We start from the raw sequence: 23844 nt of genomic DNA on the forward strand, positions 1-23844 counted from the left end.
GGGCGACCATGATTAAAGGGCTCGTAACAAAAATAACCCTTCGTCATCTGACTTTTTCCAGGAAAAAGGAAGAACACGCCGACCTTTTCAATTTGCTTGTTTGTTCAATAGAAGTGAAGTTTTTGCAATAAAATGTTCATCGTATTACGTAATTGTTGAAACTGTCTTTAATTATATCCTACAAGAACTGTGTTTATTCGGTAATAGAACACGATGACAGAAAGTAACGAATGATGTGGAAGAGTAGAGAAATATGGGAAAGTTCAGGAAAGAGAAAGACGACGATAAAAATGTCCTGAAAGCTTCTCACTGATTTACGACGATGACAGATGTTTAGAATTTCTGCTTTGCATAATGTTCCTCGCTGTTTTACACTTTCACGAGGCTGTTTGTCATATAACCATACGATCAAACAACGATTCTAACTATTTCCTCTCCTTTTTCCATCGGGAACCAACAACTTCGAGTTTCAACTTCGCAATCTCGACTTAAAACACAATTTGGAAAGTCATCGAATTTGCCAGGGAGCAAGATGTTATTTTGGGACGGTGCACGAACTCTCTTCAATCGAATGAAACGAGTTTCGAGTATTTTCCAAGGCAGAAATACCGCAAGGAGGAAATTTCCTGGGACGTTAGGAAATATAGAAGCAACAGGGCAAGGGGAATAGAAAAATCTGAGCTGCAAAGGGACAAACATGCGGTCGAGCAGAACCGTGGAATTAAATTCAAAGGAGGATGAATTTCGCGGACTATTAAAAAATGAAAAGTCATCTGTCCCGCTGTTGACGTATCTCTGAAGCAATCCACTTCATAATCTAATTTCCTGGCCGATGGAAAGAACAAAAGAAAGAACTGGTTCGCGTTTTCCGTGGAACTACGTCTCTGTTCTTTTCATTGTTACGTTTAGCCGCTCTGTTTTTTAATCCTCTCCCCTCGCGACTTTTGTTGAATCGATGCATTAAACGATCCCCTTTCTGCCCCTGAAGAAGGGCAAACAATCTGACCAAGAAAGAGAGATGATTTTGTTTGTGGCCTAGTTACATCGATGAGGATTACAATATTTGCGTCGTCGCTTAAGCTTCAAAGTCTCAACATTCGATTTTTAACCTTGCACGGGATAATCTAACTTATTGTATCTTATGAGACACTATTATCTTTGATATTAGAATATCGTGTAAATTTTCTACGTGCAGGAGAAAATATCAAGAAGGAAAAAATGATTTGAGCAACCTTATTTGGATCAGTGAGAAGGTTTTGTGTAAGAATTAATAAAACGAGCGACTGAATAATTTGTAGAAATGAATTATACACATGTTACTGAACTATGACAATTACAACTGGGCAGATTAACGTTATACTTCTTTCTTTTGATGAGTAGTAGTTACGCAAGTTAAGAACGAGACAAATAGTCTGTTTCAAATGTAGATCGCTTAAAAATTGTTCATAGCCGAGTTTTTCGTATCACAAGGCAAATTACTTGACTTCGCTGAAACAACTCTACCCTACTCCATAGCAATAGGGATTTACCTATGCTTCTACCTTTTCCAATCGTCGAATCTCTGCCCCTCGACGATATTTCTTTCAAGAGAACCTTCGAGTTTTTACATCAAAGGCAGAAAAGCAACATTTCTACGTAGCGCTTTGTACGCGGAACGCAGCGTATCTCGATAGCAATCGTTTGGAAAGAGAATATTTGGTTAAAAAGGACGATCTATCGACTGATGTATCCTACCGGAACGATCTATGTGAAATTCGTGACGACTGGGCCATCCGTCGACAAAAAATACCTGTCGACGAGACAATCTATCCGACAAAATGTTGCACACTGGGTGATAAAGAAACGGATAAAAAAAAAAAAAAGAAAGCGGAAATAACTTGTCACAGGAAACTACCTGTCGTCAACAATCGTGACTTGCCAGCGAGTTGATCTCCACGCGAAATGATAGGTACGTTCTCTGGGAAACGACCTTTTATTTCTGATGTCGACTCCGCATGCGACCCTATTAAAAAGTTGTAAAAGAACCATCATGGGAAAGTATTTGCAAACACGAAAAAAAGCAAAGAATGGATAAAGGGATAACTAAAGCAACGATAGAAAGGCACGGAGGGTAAAGATTGAAAAGCAAGGGACGAATCGTGACTTTAAAACCCAGTTCGTGGTTTTCTTACAGAAGAAAATTCGTGGTCGGCATTCTTCCCCTTCCATTGTATGCTTTTTCCATTATTCGGCTCGTCAAGAGGTTCGTCAAATTCATGTTGTTCACAGAAAGCTATTTAATTGATTCAGCCAACGTTCCCTCGTCATTCTTCGTTCAATCAAATCGTTCTTTCCTGTTCGATGGGAATCGACATCAGACGTATCCATCGTTGGCGAATTATATTGGGTTGGCAACTAAGTGATTGCGGATTTTGTTCATACCACCTATTGACAAAATCCGCAATCACTTAGTTGACAGCCCAATACACAATTGTAGTTCATGTAGATCCTTCCCATGGATTCGAATTTGTTATATCCTTTTTCAAGAATCATTAGCACGGTCTATGGAGACAGAGGTCAGTGATCATTTCTTCCTTTCTTGTCATCCAGAGTTTATAAGAATTTATCGAGTTTACAAGCAGTCGAAAATGGTTGTCAACGTCGCGTCAAGAGGAAGCTTTTGTCAACGCAGCATCCCTCGAGCAGTCTCAATTCGAAATTCTTGTCACTTCGATCAATGAAGTAATCATTCGAAACAAAACTTCTGTTTTTCCTGGAACTTTCATAGACAAGAGCAATCAGAACCCTAAATCAGTTGCAGCAGAGGGAATCAAAACGGAGATAAAATAGAAACGAGTCGTAAGCGATAGTAAAAAGATTTGAGGCAATAGGTAGGAGGAAATGGTACTTCCGGGGCATATTACCGCTGCAATGCGGTAACGCGTGGTCGGTTAACGTTTCGTGCGATATAATTTCCTGCGAGAACACCATTTCTCGCTGGCGATAAGCGGTCGTACGAGGGACGACGAAGGGAGCCTCGGTGATCGACCAAATTATGTCTCGTTCGAGCGGTCTCTGGTTTAATCGACCCTGTCCAGATCGAATCTGCCCTTCCAACAGTCTTATCTAAATGGACCAAAAGTCTTTCAACGCGGATAGGATAGTGTGTATCTTGACTTCATCAAGGGATTCCTACAGACCAAACGAAATCAACGTCGGGTTACAATGATTAACGAGATCCAAATCAAATACACGTTTTGCCTGAGGAATAAACAATTAAAAAACAAAAAAAGGACATAGTAAACTTTTGGGGAAGATGTTCCATTTTATTTAAGATACGTTCCTTCAAAATACATCAAATGACTGTTCTATAGGTCGTTATTCGCTATAGAGCAACTTTACATTTTAACAAGCGAAGTTGGGTAACTCGAAAAGTTGGAAAAATTTGAAAACGTGGGGCAAACAGTGTTAATCATGAGACCATTTTTTCCTTCTAGCGAACAAGTTTCCCGAGATGAAATTACTCCTACAAATGATTCCAAGTTTCCATATTGTTTTGAATATTGCATATAATAAATATTTTGTAACTTGTATATACATCTTCAGATTGCTTCCAAATTTTACTTTACACAAATTTCAAAATATTTCATAGGAGAGACGCGGTAATTAACGCACAAAATCCTTTAGTATAAAATTAATAAAATAAAGAAATGGACTTTGGAAAAAGTTTCCTGAGCCACTGTAAATTACATAACGATGCCCTTAAAATTTTTCTTTAATCTTAAAACGCCCTATTATTTTTTAAAGAAATCATGTAGTCTTATTTAGAAGAAACGAGACTGTCTCGTAGGTGTATTTACTATTTGCTCGATGAAGCGGTGACAGTTCGTTAAAAACGCGGCACCGGAATTCCCAACGCTATTTGCATGGCGTTTCGTTGCATTATACTGGAGGACCGCGCTAGAAATGGGACACCACGGTCTCGCGAACAGCTTTTGTGCCATCGTCACACGCGTTCTAATGCGTCGCAATGGAATTAAATGGAAAAGTCTAGCTCTGCTTCCGTTGGCTTCTTTGCCCCTCGCGCGCTACTCTTTTTCTCGTTTCTCGTCGCCGGGGTGAAATGGTAGTCTACGTCAACATGCTGTAATTATTCCGTTTGTTCCGCGAGGTAATCAGTTCCCCTTTTCACGAACGCTATTGTAAAGCTCATATAAGGACATACGAATGCTCTAAAATACTGGAAAATATTTAACCTCGCTCGAACTAAAGAATCGTCAAAAAGCACGCTGGTTTTTTTTCTTTTCGAACGTAATTTAGCGAAGAGTAGAATCGAACGATTCACATTAAAATCGAAAAGTACAAAAGAGGGATGATGATGTTACAAACACTGCTTTTTAATTTTACTTTAGAATTTAGCATTGTTCGTGTCGGTTTCTTGCGATTCAGCGAACTAAGGAATCGAATATTGATCGAGTACTCGCGCGATGAAATGAATTGATCAGTGAAAAACATTATCGATTGGTTTGGTTTCTGAGAGTGGTTAAATTATAGTAATTCGTTTTCAACTTGTGTATGCGAACGATTTATGATAACTAAATAAATATAAATACAAATAACAGTGAAAAGAAATTTGAGTGGGTCGAAGAGATAGAGGATAGGGGCGGATGTAAAATGGGATTTGATAAAACGTAGGCGAGATTAAAATGCTGCTCGAGAACTACGGATATATCGTTTCCATCTTGGACCAAGGATCCTGGTGATGCGCAGCGTTGCTTTTAGGATAATGAAACATGAGCGGGGCACGTTCGATGAATGATCAACGGGTCGCTTTTGGAACACGTTGATCCTTCGCGAGAAAGAGAATAGTTCACCGTAGCAAATGGAAGGTATCGAGTTTAAGAAGAGAGTGGAATTGTATTGGTGATACGAGAAACGCATGGAAGATTGTTCATATCGATAAACGATATATTTTCTCCTTTATCGCTATCAGAACATTTACTGGAAGCGAAGTTCACTTTACGAATGATTAAAAAATTATTAAAAAGGTTTTCAAAATTATTATCTTGCTTGGGATTTTAGATAAAGGTACATAAACATTGCAGAATTTCGAGATAAACAATTCACACAATATTTGTCTAAAAGTTACGAATTATTGTAGTTTTAGTGTTACATAAATTGTTATATCCTGTATGATACCAGGTGGCCTAATATTTCTCATGAATGCCAGAGAATATATGGACATATACTACTTATTTCACGTTCCTTCGTATGTTGCTTCGAATCCTTACGTCTTTTAAATTCCATTGAACTGACTAATATTACTTAAATCTCCAAAAGTATACAGTTGCCAATTTATAAAACTTCCATAGAAGATTACGAAACTCTGATAGTTTTGGCGTTAGATCAATTTTTATAATAATATCTGATACGAAACCAGAAGGTGTTCCAGTATTTAACAGACGGCTGAGTATACACGACTCACACTACTTGCTCTCGCTCTTCCGTTCATTTCCCCAAATCCTATGTATACACATCCTGTATTCTTCTTATGTTTAACTACCAACGACAATTTCTTCTGAATAATCGAAAGAAATTGGTTTTCTCCTGTTCACCTTCTAGCAGTTATTTGTAACGAATCGGAGATGTCAGTGAATCTCCCATTTATCGTCTGACTATCGACAAGATCGATCCCTGCGACCAATGACCCACACGATTCAGACACAAAGGGCCATTGTAGCGTTGTAAGGGTCGACGTTAGTTTTACCATCGATCTGGTCTGGTAATCGACGAAATGCGATTACTGCATTTCATGCACAGACGATCTGATAGTTCCGGTCGTATACGCGTCCAATAGATCGTTTCCCTGTGGGCCGTTTCTAAGGCCAGGTCGATGTGAAACACTTGTTGGATAGTAGCAATCCACCTAATAACTTAACAGCCAACTTACGCAACACGTATATACTCTATGTTACATGGTGAACGAGCCATTTCTTGTTGTTCGTGTAATCTCACTTAACGTAACTTTAATGAAATCTATTCAGCCTACCATGGTGGGAAATAACGCGATTAAACTATCGTTTCCTTATTCATCGTTCATATCACGTTGATTCTAGAGGGCTTTCCGCTATGTCGATGCGCGAATAATATTTCAAAGACTGAATCAGAGCTTAAAATGAATGAAAAACGTTAGATGATCTAGTCGTTTAGAATCTCCAAGTTTCGCCCACTCGCGTCGTATCACACGTCTTACAATTAGCTACGAACAAATGACTCTGAGATTTGAAATTAGAATTGTCGTAACCAGTAGCCTACCTTAAATATTTTATATATTTCCACGTATTATATGCAATTTGTGTATTCTTGTATGTTTAAATTTCCCATGAATAAGTAATCAGATACAAAATGAGAGAACACGGGACTGCTTTCTGCAAGGCATAAATTTATTTCAACGTTTGAAATATCATTACGCGTTACGGGACAATCTGTATGCGTCAGAATCCACGTCATTCGTCTCTTTAAGTAGTAAAACAGACTTTACGTGTCCAATCTGACTAAACCACCCTCGTGGCGCAATAATTAAGACGCGAAAAGGCATAAAAAGATATAGTTATAAACGAAGAGCAGTAATTTACAGTGACAACGTAATTTAACCAAGAAATACGAACGCGCAAGGATAAAAAGTGAGAAGACGGGCAAAAAGAGTTGACAGTGCGACAAACACGCGGCAGGAAACGTAGCGAATTTAATTAAGGGAAGTTAGAATAATTATCACCGGAGCTATTTGCCAGGCTGGTGTACAAATAAAGCGGCTTATTCGTATCGTTCGGTACATTGACAAGTTCTAGAAATCGCATTAAAGGTTCCATCGGCAAGATTGAAGAGTTTCGATTCCCAGTCAATCGCTTCGCATTGCCGAACAACTCTGAGTGTTTCGCTGACTGCGATTGCACATCCAACATAATTTACCATCCACTAGCTCGTGGTTTCATTTGCGCGAGATTCTCGCGTCAGATATTCTGTCGCGCTATCAGAAATACTTCCACGCGAATAAAATATGATGAAAAAGTTGCGCGGCTTCGTTCTTAAATCGCGAAATTACGATATATGAATCTGAGATTTATATGGATTCAGCTACTTGGAAAATAACTGAATAATTGTCATTATGTTGCGAAAGTATGTTTCATATTCGTTGCAATCTCCGACGATTATTAATTTAAAGGAATAAAGAACATGCGTCCTTTTCGACAAGTTTGGAGTTATAGAATATTCTAATTGTTTGATAGAAAAGTTAAAAGTGCAGTATAAACGAGAGAATCTCAAGTTGGTGGTTAAAAAATTAAAAAAGAATTGAAGTTCGGATTTCATCGTTTTATTTCTATCATTTTGTTAAATATAGTTTCATTTGTTTTGTATCACATTTAGGGCAGCAAAAACTTTATCTTACCGAGAAAACTTGTTGGCAACACTCCCAGATAGATATAATGTCGTCGTGTTAAAGAGAGAAGAAGCGGGAAGATAGAAGAAGCAATTTAAGAGTTTCTGATCGGCGGAAATTAGAAATTCGATTTGCCAGCGAGGAATCGTTAATTTCCAAATCTCATTATCGCGGCTAATCCTATTCGTGATATAATGAACACAATTTTCCTCGTGCGGGATCGACTCGTTGTGCCACGCAAGATATCAGCCATACAGGGAACACACCCCGTTCGGATATTCGCTAGTTAAATTTACTTTGGTGGTCTGCTCGTTCATCCCATCATTGTCCCTGATAAAGGTAAACCACGTACGTAATTTTACATTCCCCCAGCTTCGTTTCAAATTCACGCACCACGTTCCCGCTGTCTTTGATTTCCAAATATTCGTTCCTTTATGGCGAGAAATTAATCCATGCTGTATTAAAATTATTCTACAAATTTCGAGATTGCATCAGAAATAATAATTTCTCTCGCACTCGTTATCGACCATAACAAGGAAATCGCGAGATATTTCATAGTCAAGAATCTCAAACAAATGTTTCGTGAGATTTTTCTTGTCGTAGAAAAATTCTTTTGCTAAAATTTTATGATAATAAAGCAAGTTACTGTTTACATTTCTAGCGTCAAATTGGCAGAAAATTCAGTGTAGCTGTATCTGAGACATGATTTTTTTCTCTATCTTGATCGATAATGTATAAAGAAATAAAATAGCCAAATTCTTTACTCTTGTCAAGGGAAGAAAATGGAAATTACATTCATGCTACTATACAACTCGTTAATATGAATGGTAATAGGGGAAGAAAGTTCTTGTATGAGGAAACATTTCGATTACTAACAACTTGGGAACAGCTCGTGACTTCCTGTGTATTTTACATCGGTTAACTTGCACGAAGTACGGCAAAGCGTTCGACGTTTTAAATAAATCAGCATATGTAAGTACTTAACTGTCGCAAATGTATTACCCATAGGGATCTTGATCGTTCTCGACAACTTTTCTGCGAGTAAACTTTAGCTGGTTCGAGCAACATCCTCAATTTCTATTCGACCAACCGAGTGACTAAAAATATCTCTTTCCAAAAACCTCGAACTTACAATAGTTACATTCTCCGAGGCAGTTTTTCCCCAAGTTCCTCTCCGAGTCTCTTTCTCTCTCTCTCTCTCTCCCTCTCTGCAGTTCCTGATGCGCTTTCGCGAAAAACGAAGAAATACACGAAAAACATTTATTTGTAAATTATATGAAATTATGAGATTTTTATTCAAATTTTTAAACATCGAATTAATTTACGAAGTACCGATTTTAAAGAAGTTCTAAAAATGTATTTTAGTTTTATATTGTTAATTTCATTATCTCGGATTGAAGAAGTGCATGATGTTTCATGAAAGAGCAGTACAAGTCGATCTGATCTCGCTGTCTGTTTCAAAAAATGGATCGACGTATATCACAATAAGGATTTTTATTTCTATACCGATACCGATCTGTCTTGTGCTCTCGTACAACAGAAATCCGATAACGATAGAAGTCTATCACCAAGTATATCTCGTTGAACATATATTTCTTCGCAATTGTGTAAAATCTTCGATTTATGTAATTCAGAGTTACACGGTACTGTAGCTGTCTTCTTTTGTCTGGAACGTTTCTCAAATCTCTCAACTTCAAATGATTCAGCGGTACGTCCACCCCAATGTATACAATGCGATAAAAAGTAAACGAATCCACAGAAAAATTTAGAAAATTTACAAAAATGTAAAATTTCCGAAAAAATTGGTGACATACTCGATGAGTTAGCGTTCCCATAACCGCACGAGGCATCTGACAATCTATTTGCAACAAAATGCCAGCGTAAACAGAAGGATCTTGCTCGTATAAACTCGTAAATCCGTCGATGATACGTGTGACGTTCGTGAGTGAAAATACCTGGTCGAGTTGTTCCGGTTGATATTTAAAAACGGTCGCATCGTTCATTGGCGTTGCCAATCAAGGGGTGGCTCGTGTTACGCGGATGTAAAACGACCTATTAAACATTCAACTCGTTCGTCGTGACGTTCAGCAATTTTTTACCTTCCTAAACGTTGCACGGGAGCAGGCAGAAAAGGGAAGTCATAGTTGACGGACAGCCGCAATAAAAATAAATCAGCCCGCTGCCTACGAGAGGGTCGGAATGTTACAAAGGGTTGAAGTGTCGTGGCTGTCCCCGTGAAAAAACCATAAAGGGAGAAGGAAAAATTGAACGAGGTAGAGTGGGAGGAAAAGTTGACGGGTCCCTTTGTGAGTTTATTTCTCTTCCTCGTTCCCTTTTACCGTGAAACCCGTTTCCACGCTATTTTTAGCCCGTTACACCAAAGACTTTCATGAATTTATTATTTACGATTCTCGAATACTACCCACAGTAAATCGCCTTTCATCGTTATTTTCTTTCCTTTCGATTTTCTGGAAATCGTCCTTTGAAGTCGTGAATCGTCCAAGCAAACCGACAAACCGGAAATTTCGATCTTAATGAACGTCCCCTGTGGTTGGCTCGCAGTCACGTTCGATACAAACATCCGGGGAAAACCTTTCGACTCCACGAACATGCTTTTAAGGTTTAATCGGTCGCGAAGACACGGAACATTTGGACGTCTCTTTCTTCCGGCCTGTCGCGGATGCGCCCCCTCGTTAAGCTCTTTTTATGCTTTCGTGGAGCGCATAATGGTGTACTTTGAAATTTCGAGAAGTCATAATGTAGAGCTTAGGTGCGGTATTTTTATGCGCTCGAATATAAAATTAAAATGACTCGTGAAAATATCTCGACATTTACCGCGGGAAACATTTGTCTACGTATTACACGCTTTATATAAAATATTTTCAAATTTCACTAAAATTATAATGAGTCATGACCGTCATCGTTATATTGGTAAAATTTGTCTTATTTCGTTATAGTTTCATTTGAACACTGATATCTATTTTATTTATATAAATCGAAATTCTGATTGTTTAGATACTTTCATCATTTCCGCGTACTATATATCTGCACTAAATATCTTGCAGGTTCCATGTACATTTTCAGACTTGTTTCAAACTTTACCAATATAGATCGCGATAATCGGATCTCGTTACAGTGCTAACAAAACTTTTAAACATCTTATGTAATACACATAATATATATTCATAAAAGGTTCCCAAATACTTTCCTGAACCACTATACATAGACGTAGTAGAAGAACATTCAGAAGAAGAATAGACTACTTCTAAATTGAAATGAAACAATAGAGATCGTTTCTAAGCGGACGTTATTTAGGTTGCAACTGTGATATCTTATAGCAGAAACTTCTCACACCCAAAAACCATTCACGAGAGGCGATACAACTTAGAAATTCTGCGAAGTACTATGTATAGACTTGGAGAAAGCTTGCTTGCCCGTACGTACGAAATATGTGTCCGAAACGTCGGCGCCTCATAGTCTACAGCACAGTTGCTTACAATAGAAAGTTGCCTCCGCTACAGAATCCATGAAACTTCTTCCTCGATAACACGTTTCCATTGTATTGTTTACCATTACTTTTTCATTCTGACGAGACACGATTTTCCTCTCTTTTAATTATCTTTGATGATTTATTATTTCTTTGATATCATAGAATTCATTATTACGAATATTCAACATCAAAGTTTCAAAGTATAGATCCTTGGCGCCATGAAACGGAGAGTAAAACAGTTTTCATAGACAGATGGCCTACATTTCAATCCCTGATAATTTCCCACGAAAATATTTGTCTTTCTTCTTCGAGAGTGATCCTTCGTCGTCACCTCTGTGTTCGTGATTCTGTTTACGAAACGAACTGCAATTTCGTCCAACAGACAGATAATAAAAATTAAACTCGACGCCTGATACTGTTGGCAAACAGGGTTTGTTGAAATAATACACATATTGTGTTATTATTAAAACATATTGACACGAGTTTTGCAAGAACAAAAGTTCGCAAAAGCACGTGTCGTATTTGATCGTGTTTAATCGAAACATGGAAAATTGCGTTAACTCAACGTGTCGTTTATAATTTCTTGCTAGTCGATTTGTATTACTGCAAATTGATAAAACAAATTGCAATTTCAAAAATATGTTTTCTATCTTTGTTGTTTCTACCATTTCTTTCATCTGGATCCTGCAAGTTTATGAAGTCTAAAGAAATTACAGTTTCGTGTCCAGCGGTCCATAAACGACGTATGATAAGTTTAGAGATCTTTCTCAAACTATCAGCTCAAGTTCTTTCTGTATTTCCGATTTATGCAGCGGGCTTCTGTATTGTATCTATTATTGCGAGATGATAAAAATCATGAAAGACTTTGAAATTTTATGATGAAACAATGCCGGAGGGTGACCGATATCCAATTACGATGTTGGACGTAGTATAGTCGCATAGACACCACATGGCGCCTCGAATTTTTCGATATGAACACCATCCGATGCCTCCGGGATATCTCGAATTAATTTAATGCCAGGTCATTTCGCTCGTCAGAATAATCGGCGTTAATTAAAAGATTTATCGTAATTACCAGCGCACCTACCACGCGACACTCGTATTAATGATTCAATGATTGTCCACTATTAATATCCCTGCGAGTACCGTTCGAATCAATTTTTTCTTCTTAATTATTGCTCATTACCGTGGCCATCATTCGACCTCGCCTACATTATAAACACATTAACTCCGTGCGAAACGCTGATGTGTGATATTAAACGCTAACGTTGATATCGGAATTCCTGCAAGTGCGAGGTCGTAATGAAAATTACGCTAGCCATTGGCGACGCTATCTGTCTTATGATTTGTATTGTAATAGAAACCTTCAGACTATAATCTAATCTTAGATAATATTGGGTTGGCAATTATATAAGGCAACAATATAAACAAACAATATAAGAAAAATAATTTTTTGATTTTTCAATTTATCAACAGAAGACGACATGTAATCGAGGATGCCATAAATTGGGTTTCTTCAAGTACCGTGGGACGGGAAGACAAGACACAGGTCGTGTGTCACGAATCTTTGTCGAAGAAGTAAGGGTGTCGATAGTCATAAGTTCGATCCATTCTTATTTTTCCCCAAAATTGATAAGGAGCGTATAGTAATATATTTTCTAGACATTTGAAAAAGTGAGGGCTTCAGGTAAATTACTTAACAACGTCCAGAGGAGATACATCGATTTCAAGGAACTATAGCTATAAATTTACCTAAGGCGTAACTAAGCATTTAATGTTACAACCTTACGCTCAAGGAAGAAAATCTGATACATGTTGTTGTACTTTAGAAATGAGCTGAGTGTGTTTTGTAGCTCGATTACTCGATGTACAGGTACTTGTACACTTCGTTGGTTAGCCTCGAGTTACACGACAGAATCTATTTAATGCGATAGGAAAATAGATGTTTCTGAGTATAAGGCGAGAAGGATCGTGCCAGTTTTGAAAGAGGAGACAGCGGAAAGTTGATCTGCTAGTCTGATATTTTATTTTCTGTATTATACACCGGTATACTTACGTTCCATGGAAACCCTAAGAATCTTTATATTGGATCCTTTATGCAGCGCATGTAATCTACATACAGCGAGTATACGTTTCAGTATCATGTTCATCCATTAGAAAATGATTCGCAGATTCAACGTTATAAAGGATGAATATCTAATTCAAGAAGCAGCGAGCAGAAGCTTTACCTAAATTACGTTCGTCTTTGCCTGTTGCTGTTGGAAATTCTATGCCAAAAAATCTTGATGTTCGACACTGATACCGTGCAACTATGATTGACGACAACTAGCTCGCCTGCCATATATTTTGCTACATAAAATTCCACGCTGTAATCCTCGGCGAGATTGATCGATCAAGAATTTTTAAAAGTTCCCGTAAGAACAGTTCTATACAAAGTGCTAGAAAAGAGTCTGAGATATAATATATTTGTACTGGATATATATACATTTAAAAATTGTTTTCAAACTTTACTTATACGATCATGGTAGTCGTGTCTCGTTACATCGTTGATGAAATTTCAAAATGTTTTGTGTAACACACGTGCAGTGGCTACAATGGCTATTGGCGTTCCACTGTATTTATTATAACGTCCATGTGCTAATTAATTACGTTCAAGTATATTAAATTTCGTATCTTTCAGTAGCGTTACAAAATTAGAAGACTGAAAATGAAATGTTTAGATCCTAATTAAAAACTGTTTAAGTCAAAAATAAGTCATAAATAATAACATTTTGTAGCCACTGTGATACATTCGCAAATGTAATGTATCTACAAACGTTCGATCATTTTTATGAACTGCTGTACATTGATTAGAAATGTTTCGTTTCTCTCAGTGAATACTATAGGCTACTACTAAATGTAAAATTCTCTGTTTTACCTAACACAAACATTAGTAAATTCTTTCGGTCGTTCTTAAACGACGACGTGCTTTCATCACGAAGTTCCTCGGTTAAAATTGAATTTACCACAAGTGGAGCTGCAAATGTAATTACATCTACCGGGAAATTTTATGAAAAATTAGCGTCATTTCGCTGGTAAATATCGCAGGAAAAATCAGGCAAGTTCACCGCGATATTTTTCGCGTTACTGCTCGACCAATTTGCCGCGGATTTTATTTCAAACTTCCGCGTGATACACTGAAATTTAAGTTTAGCCACCTTCGATGTTGTTGATCCACTCGATGTATTTCGCTTAAATTTCAAATGAAGAATATCCTGAGGATAGAAGCGTCACGGAAATATCTCGAGCGACATACGTCGACGAGCGACACGTCTCGCTAACCAAATATCGGCTTTCGTCCGTATTTCTCGATCTGATACGATCTACAAGGCCACGGTATGATGCATTCACAATTTTTATTTCGAATTACCAACGATACCAGAAGATACAACCACACAGACGCCAGATATTGAACACGTTCGTCTTTCGCGACTCCGTCGAATCTTACGTGAAACTTTATGGCTACTACCGCCACATAATTTTTCCGCGGCACGACTGCTACAATTTCCTCCCGCCTCGAATTTATCTCTCACTGTTTCACTTGCCTTCCACGAACCTGAAGGAACGCGGAAATAAATCAATCCCTGTCCGCCAATAATTTTCCAAGGGAAACTGTTTATCACGGTACTCCGTCTAAATCTTTTGCACGAAGGTTAATTTTCGATACTGTTATTCGAAACATCTCTGTATGCTATTCAATATATTTAATATACAGTTCTATAAATATATCTAACATTATGTTGCGAATAAAGCTGACGTTATGCTAGATCCGTGTTCCGATGAACTTTCTGATAAATACGTCAGAGTAGTTAGATATGCATAGAGATTCTTATGAGTGAATGAACCTTAATCTTTGGAATGATTCATTCGTCTGAATAGAACGCGCAAGTACTATAATCATAGCCTAGTTCTGTAATATCGTAATTTTCAATGATCGTGAAATCAAGCATTCGGTTGAAAGATTCCTATAACGTGATAGTAAAATTGATTACGTTGAAGGATTGAAATTTGATTATATTAGATAAAAGAGAAATGAAATTATCGTGAAAAATATCAGACGAAAATTCTTGCGTATCTGATTTAATAACCTATCATTTATTCACCATGCTTAATAATTTTCCACCGTTCTATCTGTGAATTTCAATTTCTAAAAATGTTCCATTTCCAGATATCCCTGCCTTCTACAGAATCTACAACCATAATAAAAAAGAAGGTGTCGATATCGAGGTCCGAGAAACGGTTAGAACCGTTCCCTCCCGATGAGGATGAAATCTAGTAGCCAGACGACGATAAGATCTCGCAATCCTAAATTGAATCTGATATCTCAATTCGTCATGCGTTATCCGTATGGCGAACGAACGAACGAACGAACGAAGTGGTATAGTAGCTAAAGGAAAATTTGCTGAATCGTTGGAGAGAAAAGTTTTTTCCATAACGGCGCGCAAACGAGAAGAGAGCGAGAGAGTAAGGCGTAGTTAGCGTCGTTTAAAGTTTTAAGTACCCGCCCTCGGTCGACCAACGAAATCGAACCGCATTAAAGAGAGTGCAACTCTCATAAATATTTTCGGTCATCGCGATTAATTCAAGCTCGTGCACAAATACACGGATATTTATACGCTCGCGTACAGGGGCAACCGTGTGCAAACTACGAACGGGTAAATCACGGTGGCCAGCTTTAGGTTAGGTGAGAATAAATCGTCCAACTTGCCACTACTGTCTTCTTTCAATTCCGTGTTGAGAATGGAACGCTTGCCAGCTATAGCTCTTTCTTCCTGGCGAAATAATACCCCATTGGATTTAACCGAGCATCCTTGTTGCCTCGCCGGGGACGTTAAATTGAAACGTAGATTTTTACGAGCTTTTTAATCGAGCTTTAGCGCGATTAATTTCAACGTTTTCGCTCCTTCGCTCTTTTAGGGGTTTGGATTAACGAAACGATAGTAAATTGTTCGCAAACATGTAAAACAGTGATGGGCAAACTTAATCGTTAAAATAATTATTTATTTTATTTCGCTTATTAGAAATTCTCGATATTCTCTGTTCCCTTTGGAAATAATAACAAATTAAGAAATAATCTTGGAATTAATTAGGTAAATAGAATTTTGAAATTAGTTTACTAGATCAGAATTAGATACTATACTAAAACACGTTGGAATCATGGAATCATAAGAAAAATTTTGAAGAACCAACTAAACTGAGTAACAGTTTGAACGACTTCTTCGATGACGAGAAGATCCTTCCATAGAAGAAACCAAATCATTTCAAACAAGAGTCAGATTGGACGCACGAGACTTACTTACGAATTCCTGCTGAAGGGGAAACCACCAACTCACTGCGACACATGCTCATGTCGCATACCAACGTGCTCTTGGACACATATTGACTGTCTGTAAAGAAACTGAAACCTCAGGAAATCAGATTAGACTTCCCAAATCACTGAAGGAATCCTTCCGTGATACAGAAGAATGTTACGAACCTCTTCAAATTTATCCAAAGCAATAAATACCTGTACGATTTCATCTATCACTAACCAGAAATACGTATCGCTAATGTCTTGGATGTTGATGGTAACCTTCTAAATAGAAAAAAAAGAGCTGTATTTTCCTGTATAATGTAAAAATGTGATTATGGTCTTCAATTAATTGCTTTTCTACTTATATAAAACATGTCGATATTATCCCGTTGTTACTCACTAGGAGAGTTGTAGATTTCCAAGCGAGATAAAACAATGTCATTTTTTAATTATAGTATAAAAACAAATACGTTTAATGTAATCAAATTCATAAAAGAAAAAAAATACGAGTAATCGTGTAAGTACTAAAGTCGGATAAAAATCTAAATAAAAGAAACGTATGTAATTTGTGAGGCCACCACATGATTTTACCATTCGATAACTACGCTGCTGATGGAAAGATCGATGATTTATTCCAGTTAAAATCAGAGATGACTGGTACAGAACGACAGAAAGGATCGTTTATTGAATCAAATGTGGTAAACTGAAATTTCTGATTCTAAATGATGACATCTGTTTATTCGCGGTTCAAGCCTTTCATACCGGTCAGATTCGGTCTCGTTATTTCTCACTGGAAACCGGTGACCCGTAAATGAGGCAGTATTAAACGACAGTTCGACCGCGACGCCATGATATTCGTTCAAATCAATTAATTTCCTGCGGTTGAAGCGTGGCGTTGCATAGATCTCCACGCAAACGATTCCGAACTGGTTCGCCACTGTTATTTTACTTCGTGAACGCCGTTAATTCAACCGGAGTTCGCACGGTCGTCTCGACTTTCATTCTTTAAAATAGAAACTAAGAGGCTAGAATTCTCTTTCAGTGCAACAACGCCACAGAAAACAAAGTACCTTCTTTTGTTGTTTGTTTTCTAATTCGTTGTTATGCTTCCGAACAATGGTAGTCGAGCGAACATTTAAGTGCACTGGCGACATGGTTTCGCCAGCGAGATTACAGTTTCTCCGTACAGATTGTAAAAATTGCCTAATTGTGGCTAAACGTTAGTCGCAGAATCACGGAAACACGCCCCAGTTAACCGGTTAATAGCAGTGCCTTGTGATTTGTAAAGAGCGGATTCAGCGAGGCGCAAGTTGAAACCACCTCCATTGAATTCGCAAAGTTTTGCTAAAGGAAACGCGTCTTAGTCGGTTGACACTATTTCATCCTGTTGGAACCTGCAGCGCGCCGCAAATTATATCAAAATAGCCGTCCTGCAGATTAAAATGGAAGATATTGTAAGATTAAGTAATTTGAAACTCTTGAAAATCATCTACTATCTTAAAGTACAGAAAATGAACATAAGTTGGCCAGTCGTACTGTTCCCCCGTGGTTTCCAATTATTAATTCAACCGCGACGAACGTTAAAAAATTAGAACCGAAACTTCCGACGCGATCTATTCAATTATTCGTTAATTTACTTCGCGAGAGGATTCCTTTCTTCCGGAAAGTTCGTTCGTTCTAAATAATCTGAAAATTAGAAATTTTAAACTATCACGTAATAATGAAATTCTCGACAAAAGTGTCCTTATGAAGATTCTAGAAAACCATGGAAATATTTTAAGCTTGATAAAGTTGGACGACACGTACAGTTATAGCATGTCGCGTGTATGCTGTGTACATACGTATATATTTTCCCCTTAATTAAGGGTAGTTTCATGCGCGACAAGTATACCGTATGAATTATTACGCAATCTCGTAGAAATATTTCGTGGATAATAGCGTAAAAACAGACGTTCCATTTATACCACTTTTAGCGTGACAGGGGGTAAAGCTTCGACACGGCAGTAGTATGAGGCCCGCATTTGTCAGACATCGTCCTCCATCTGCAAGGCCATTCTCCTTAATACAACGGTCTGATATCGCGTGCCCGTGACACGTATTACGAGTTCGCTAGCTTTCGCTAGTAGCTTCCCGTGACTGTATTTCGTCCGAACAAGACAAACAGAAACGCATCCTGGGGAATAATCAATTTTCAGATTGTTCGGCAAATTGAAAACTCGCCGTTTGCCGCGAATTGGATACATCGCCGCAGCTGTATCCCCATTTATTGACACGAACGCACATACATCAGGAATAACAAAAATAGCCCGAATATATTTGGACACGTTGAAATTTTCAGTCTGACCATCGTACCCGTATTTCTCTTTTAGAAATCGACTTTTTAAAAATAAGTCTATGTAGAATTGAAAGGATCAATGTATTTCGACACTTATAGAAAAGTTTCCTCGATACGTTGTATGCGTTATGTTAAACATTACCATGTTTCACGAGATATAGCTGTCATGGTTATATTGGTCAAATTGGAAACTGATCTAATAACGTAATATAGAAGTTGCAAGATATTTATTTTAAAGATGTATTTAATAAAAAAATTGGTATACGAAATAAACAGCTATTTTAAATATATTGACTCTGATTAATATAATTGACTGTTGAAATATTTGCCTGATCTTTGCGAAATTTATATTTGTATTATATGTTTCGTGCTTTGTATGTACATTTTTAGATTTGTTTATTAAAATACTATCATTAATATTATTAAATACTATCGCCTTATTATACGAGAAAATGTTTCGTACAACACAAATAATATATTTACAAAAGGATTCACAAATGTTGGGATACTCCTGCGAGCTACTGTATATCGTGAATCGCGACTTTTCTTAATCGCGGTAAGGAGAAGGGATTTCCATTACCACCGGAAGAGGATTATGGTTACTTTCCTTTTAATTAACATTCAGCAGGGATATTTTCCAGCTGGAGATACATTCACATTCTCTAGGTTTCGTGACATACGGTAGACACACTTTAGTAAAGCTCGACGGGCCAAGTGCCATCTATTTTCCCGACTTAGCCACTGAGAAACTTAAATTAGATTCGCACGGTTTAACTTTTCGGTTTTGACTGTTACAGCCAGTTGCAAACTCTCGGGACAGGCAGATCCGGTGGCCGCTGAAAATTACGTGCGCGTAAGAGCTTCTTCAAGGAGCGAAACATCGCCCGAAAACGTTGTATTCTTCGCCAACTTCACGTTCCGCGATCTCCAAAGAGATTCGGAAATTATAGCGAAATACCACTTCGCGTAAAATCGCAAGCTCTCGAACGAAACTCTTGGCCTAAGAAATGTTGCGCGGCGTCGATAACCACTTGCACACCTGTGCGATGTTCACTGCACGCGGTATCCCTAAATAACCAGGAGAGCAGCAAAGAAATATGGTTTCGCGTATCGTATGCAAGCCTCGCCTTGTATTGCATGAATTTTACACCAGTGCCGCTATGCCGCGTAACTCACGCGTTAGATTTTAATACGAAAGACACGCGGCCAAGAAATAAAGCGACGATCTTAGCTTACGCTCCGGGGACGCAACTTTTGCTGTGTTGCACGACCTCGAATAAATTTCGCGACAGTTTGAAACATCTACTCCATATACTATCAGAAATTTTCTTAGTCTTCCCTTTTCATTACTTTCTCATTCTTTTCGTATAACTAATCGAATTTCAATAGCAAAGTTTATTAATCTCTATTACAATCGTTTATACAAGCTTCAACGAACTAACCAAATCAACTGAGTTAAAACTAACAAATTAAGTAACTACGCTAACACTGATCAACTTAAAATCGAATAAATTAAATCAAAAAGGTAAAATTTTTGCATTTGCTTCCCGATTCAACAACCAAAAAATTACACGCATTCGAGCGTCCTACGGGTTTTAATAGTTTTAAAAATACGTCAAGGAAGCGAACAGTTTGCATAATTTCCGGTGTAAAAACAACGGACGAGACGGGTATAAAGTAGCGGTACGAATGCTCGCGTAAACTCAATGTAAAACTACTGATTTACGCTTTCGATAGGCAGGGATAGATAACACGGTGTAACTAGTCGGGCCAACAGTAAAGCTTAATTTGACATTTATTTAAACAGCCGCGAACGTTTGATAACAGTAGCAGCAACGTAGGAAACACGATGGTCGAAGAAGTCTGGGTGGACCACTAACGTTTATCGTCCTCGTAAATTCGCTGTTGAATATCAATGAACGTCCTCGTCGTTCTGCAACTGCAAGAGAGAACCGTGCGAGCCCCGTTGTTTTCCATCTGATACGGAACACCGACTGTAACCCGCTCTCTGTTCTATTCGTGGTTTTCTTGGCAACGCAAGAAATTGCTCTGCTATCGACCCGTTGTCAATATCAATTCGGTCGGCTAAATGAAGATTCGCGTTACTAACCTTCCACTACGACTACTATATGGAGTCACAGTAATCATGGTACCGATATGCAAGGAAATAATTCTACGTGAAAAGAAAAAGAAAAAGGAAAACGAATCATCGTATAAGAAAATCTTACTCTACATTTTCGAGCTACTAGCAAATTATGAGATTAATATCTACACCATTTCGTACCACATTTATATCGTTCTTTTAAAAAGTCTCTATTATTTCTGATGATTTGGGATGGCTCGAGTATCGTTTTGAGTCAACGGAACAAATCAAGACTCTTTTTTCCATAAATCGAATAAATCAAAATATCAAATTTCTCTTACTATGTATCAAAATGTTCTTTCGACTTCGACATTCTCAATCTGTTCTTATTCTTGTTTTGTTCGTATAGAACACCAGCCTGTCGATCGCACTGTGATTGCTGATAATCATAAGTAGACAAGAAGAAATGTCTCCTTTTCGTGAAATTCTCTCCCGTCTGTCTTCTATTCGTCCAACGAGTTTAACAAGCAGCCTGTCTCGTCGTTTTCGAGAGCTGTTAAAGTAACCGGACAACGACGTACGATAATAGAGGAATGATCAGATAGGAATTTTAGCTCTGTCGAAATTCCAAATACGAGTTTTCACCGGAAATTTCTACTCGCCTAGCGAGCAACTCCGCAGTTTAATTCGGCCGCGAGTTTCGGCTCAGCTGGCATATCCCAGCGTGTGTCGAATCTAGTTTCAATTCCATCGAGAGACGTGAACAAGGCTCTTGATATTCGAGCAACAAGGCTCCAAGAGTGTTCGGAATCCGGCATTGGAAAGTTTTAGTCCCAAGCGTGTCGGTATATCGGAAATCGGTTGTAATACGACAGCATTATAAACTGCGGCTGGTGGACGTCGGATTTTCCTTGTTCTATTACGATTCGGGAATTCCTAATATCCACGTTCGTGCAAACTGAGTTAGACAGTCCTCTTATACGTAGACATACAATGTTGTCCGTTATGACGTGTAACTTTTTACTTGACCCATTCAAAACTCTTTTCTAACTACTATTTTCTGACCTCTTGATGATTTTTTTTTTTTAACTATCTCATTTCTTTGAAATATGTGTATCTATATATATATATGAGATAGTTTAAAAAAAAAATCGTCAAGAGGTCAGAAAATAGTAGTTAGAAAAGAGTTTTGAATGGGTTAAGTAAAAAGTATCAATATTTAAATATCTATAAATATATATATAAATAATATAAAAGTATCAATATATATATGTAATGTCGTAAATCTCGGGGTAATTCAGGTGATCGATTCTGAAGTCTGAAAATCGAGTTTATTGTGAAAATACTTAAATGAAATATAGGAGTAAACAACAATTAATATCAATGTATAACAGTTCTGTGCAATGTCTACCTGAAAATCGAGAATCGATTTTCAACGTCCTGAGCTACCGATCTTTCTCCGTCAATCTTCAATGTTTTAAATAATTATTCTGTGATCTTGTCTATCTCTGATGTTGCTCTCTGTCCGACCGTTTGGGAAATGAGTGTCTCAAAATGGTTGTCCGTAAAACGAAAGAAAGTCGCTTTGTCCTTGAAACAAAGAAAGTCGTGCTGTCCGTAAACAGAGAGAGTCCCTATCACACGTGAACTCTAGGGAGTTTACATATATATATATATATTGGAACAGATCTCTGCTTAGGTTTCATTTATTTATCTATTTATGTCGCTGCATTCATAGTAAAAATAATAAATAAAAGTGATTAGTATATAAAAAATGAATATGAATATCCATAAACATCCTCATTCTGCCAACAGGTATAACAGAGATTCTTTCACGCGATACGCACGTCACTAGTTTGTAATAAATTAAAAATACAAAGAATTTGCTATTTTTGTTTAATAAAGCGACAGGTTGGAGTTGCAATCGATTCGTTAATGCTCCAAGAGGTAATTTAGGAAAGAGAAAATCCTTTCTAGAACTCTGGGACAAAGAGCACGCTAGCAGTGAAAGGCCATCAAGAACAAAGGGCGTCAAGCCGTCAGACGTTACAGGGATCAGAGTAAAACTTTACTGACGACACATCTAGTCTCCAGATGGGACAATTAAACGGTATCGAGAGAATAAACGCACGGCAATACAACGTGAATACGTTCACGAATACGCTCGAATACGAAGCACGATCTAATCAATGCACTCGTAACAGACAGTGATGCATCGAATCCTATACGTCTTTCTAACTTGACCATAGGAAAACTGTTGTTTCCTATGTACCATGCGCTCTGTGAAATACGATGTATGCTACTATTACCTCTACATAGTGATCATGTCGCTAAAACTCCCAAGAGAGAGGCTGTCAGCTGCTCTTATTTTCAACTCTCACATTTGCATGCATACAGTGATCGTTAAATTGCGGATTTTTTTGCAAATTTATATTTTTAAGAATACAATGAAAAAGATAGAACGACGTTAAAAAATTGTTTTACATGGCAATTATTACAAACGGTACTATACTTGGGATATTCCGTATACTTTTTCGTATTATGTGCATATCGCGCAATTTTGCGCTTTCAAATTTCCTATAAATGCTTAAAAATGTGTGTGTATGCTGTATGTATGTATATGTGAGAATTGAAAATAAGAGCGTGAATAATATGAGATATTTCAAGGGAATTTCACATAAACAATGTAGCTGGTGTTACTCTTGCTACGATATCCAATTAGAAGCTCCTTCGAGATCTCCAAGCGGAAGGATCATCATGCACTTTGAATAAATTAAAACGCGAGACTGAGCATACGATCGTAACTTTTTCCCCGCACATAAATGCCTGCTTAGCAACGCACATAATTTCTGCTTAGCAACGTACGAAGCAGATAATGGGCATTACTATAGCGGAATAAACGAGGGTGAAAGTGGAAAATACCCTTCATCTACAACGGTAAAAAAGTGGGAAAACGAGAGGTAGAAAGTTCGACCTTGAGTCATAAAAAGCATAAAACAGTTCACTGCTTAGCTACAGGGTAAATTCCTAGATCTCTTCTAAAGGGATGGAAAGAAAAGAGCAAACGTAAGGCCTTGCCTAACCATCAACCGTTAAAAGGGACAAGAATGCACCATTTATCTCAACTCTGCGTGAGTTCTTCAAGCTTCAACAATATTTTTAGAAATATAGAAAAGAATTGAGTAGT

The 23844-nt window shown here is 37.7% G+C and overlaps 1 protein-coding gene across 9 annotated transcripts in view; it reads right to left on the bottom strand.

Moving 5' to 3' along the window:
- 5-ht1 (serotonin receptor) overlaps positions 1-23844 on the bottom strand; it is a 158425-nt gene that overhangs the window by 64598 nt on the left and 69983 nt on the right. The window lies entirely within an intron of this gene.

Source organism: Bombus fervidus, chromosome 10, assembly GCF_041682495.2.
Source record: "Bombus fervidus isolate BK054 chromosome 10, iyBomFerv1, whole genome shotgun sequence".
Taxonomy (NCBI): Eukaryota; Metazoa; Arthropoda; class Insecta; order Hymenoptera; family Apidae; genus Bombus; species Bombus fervidus.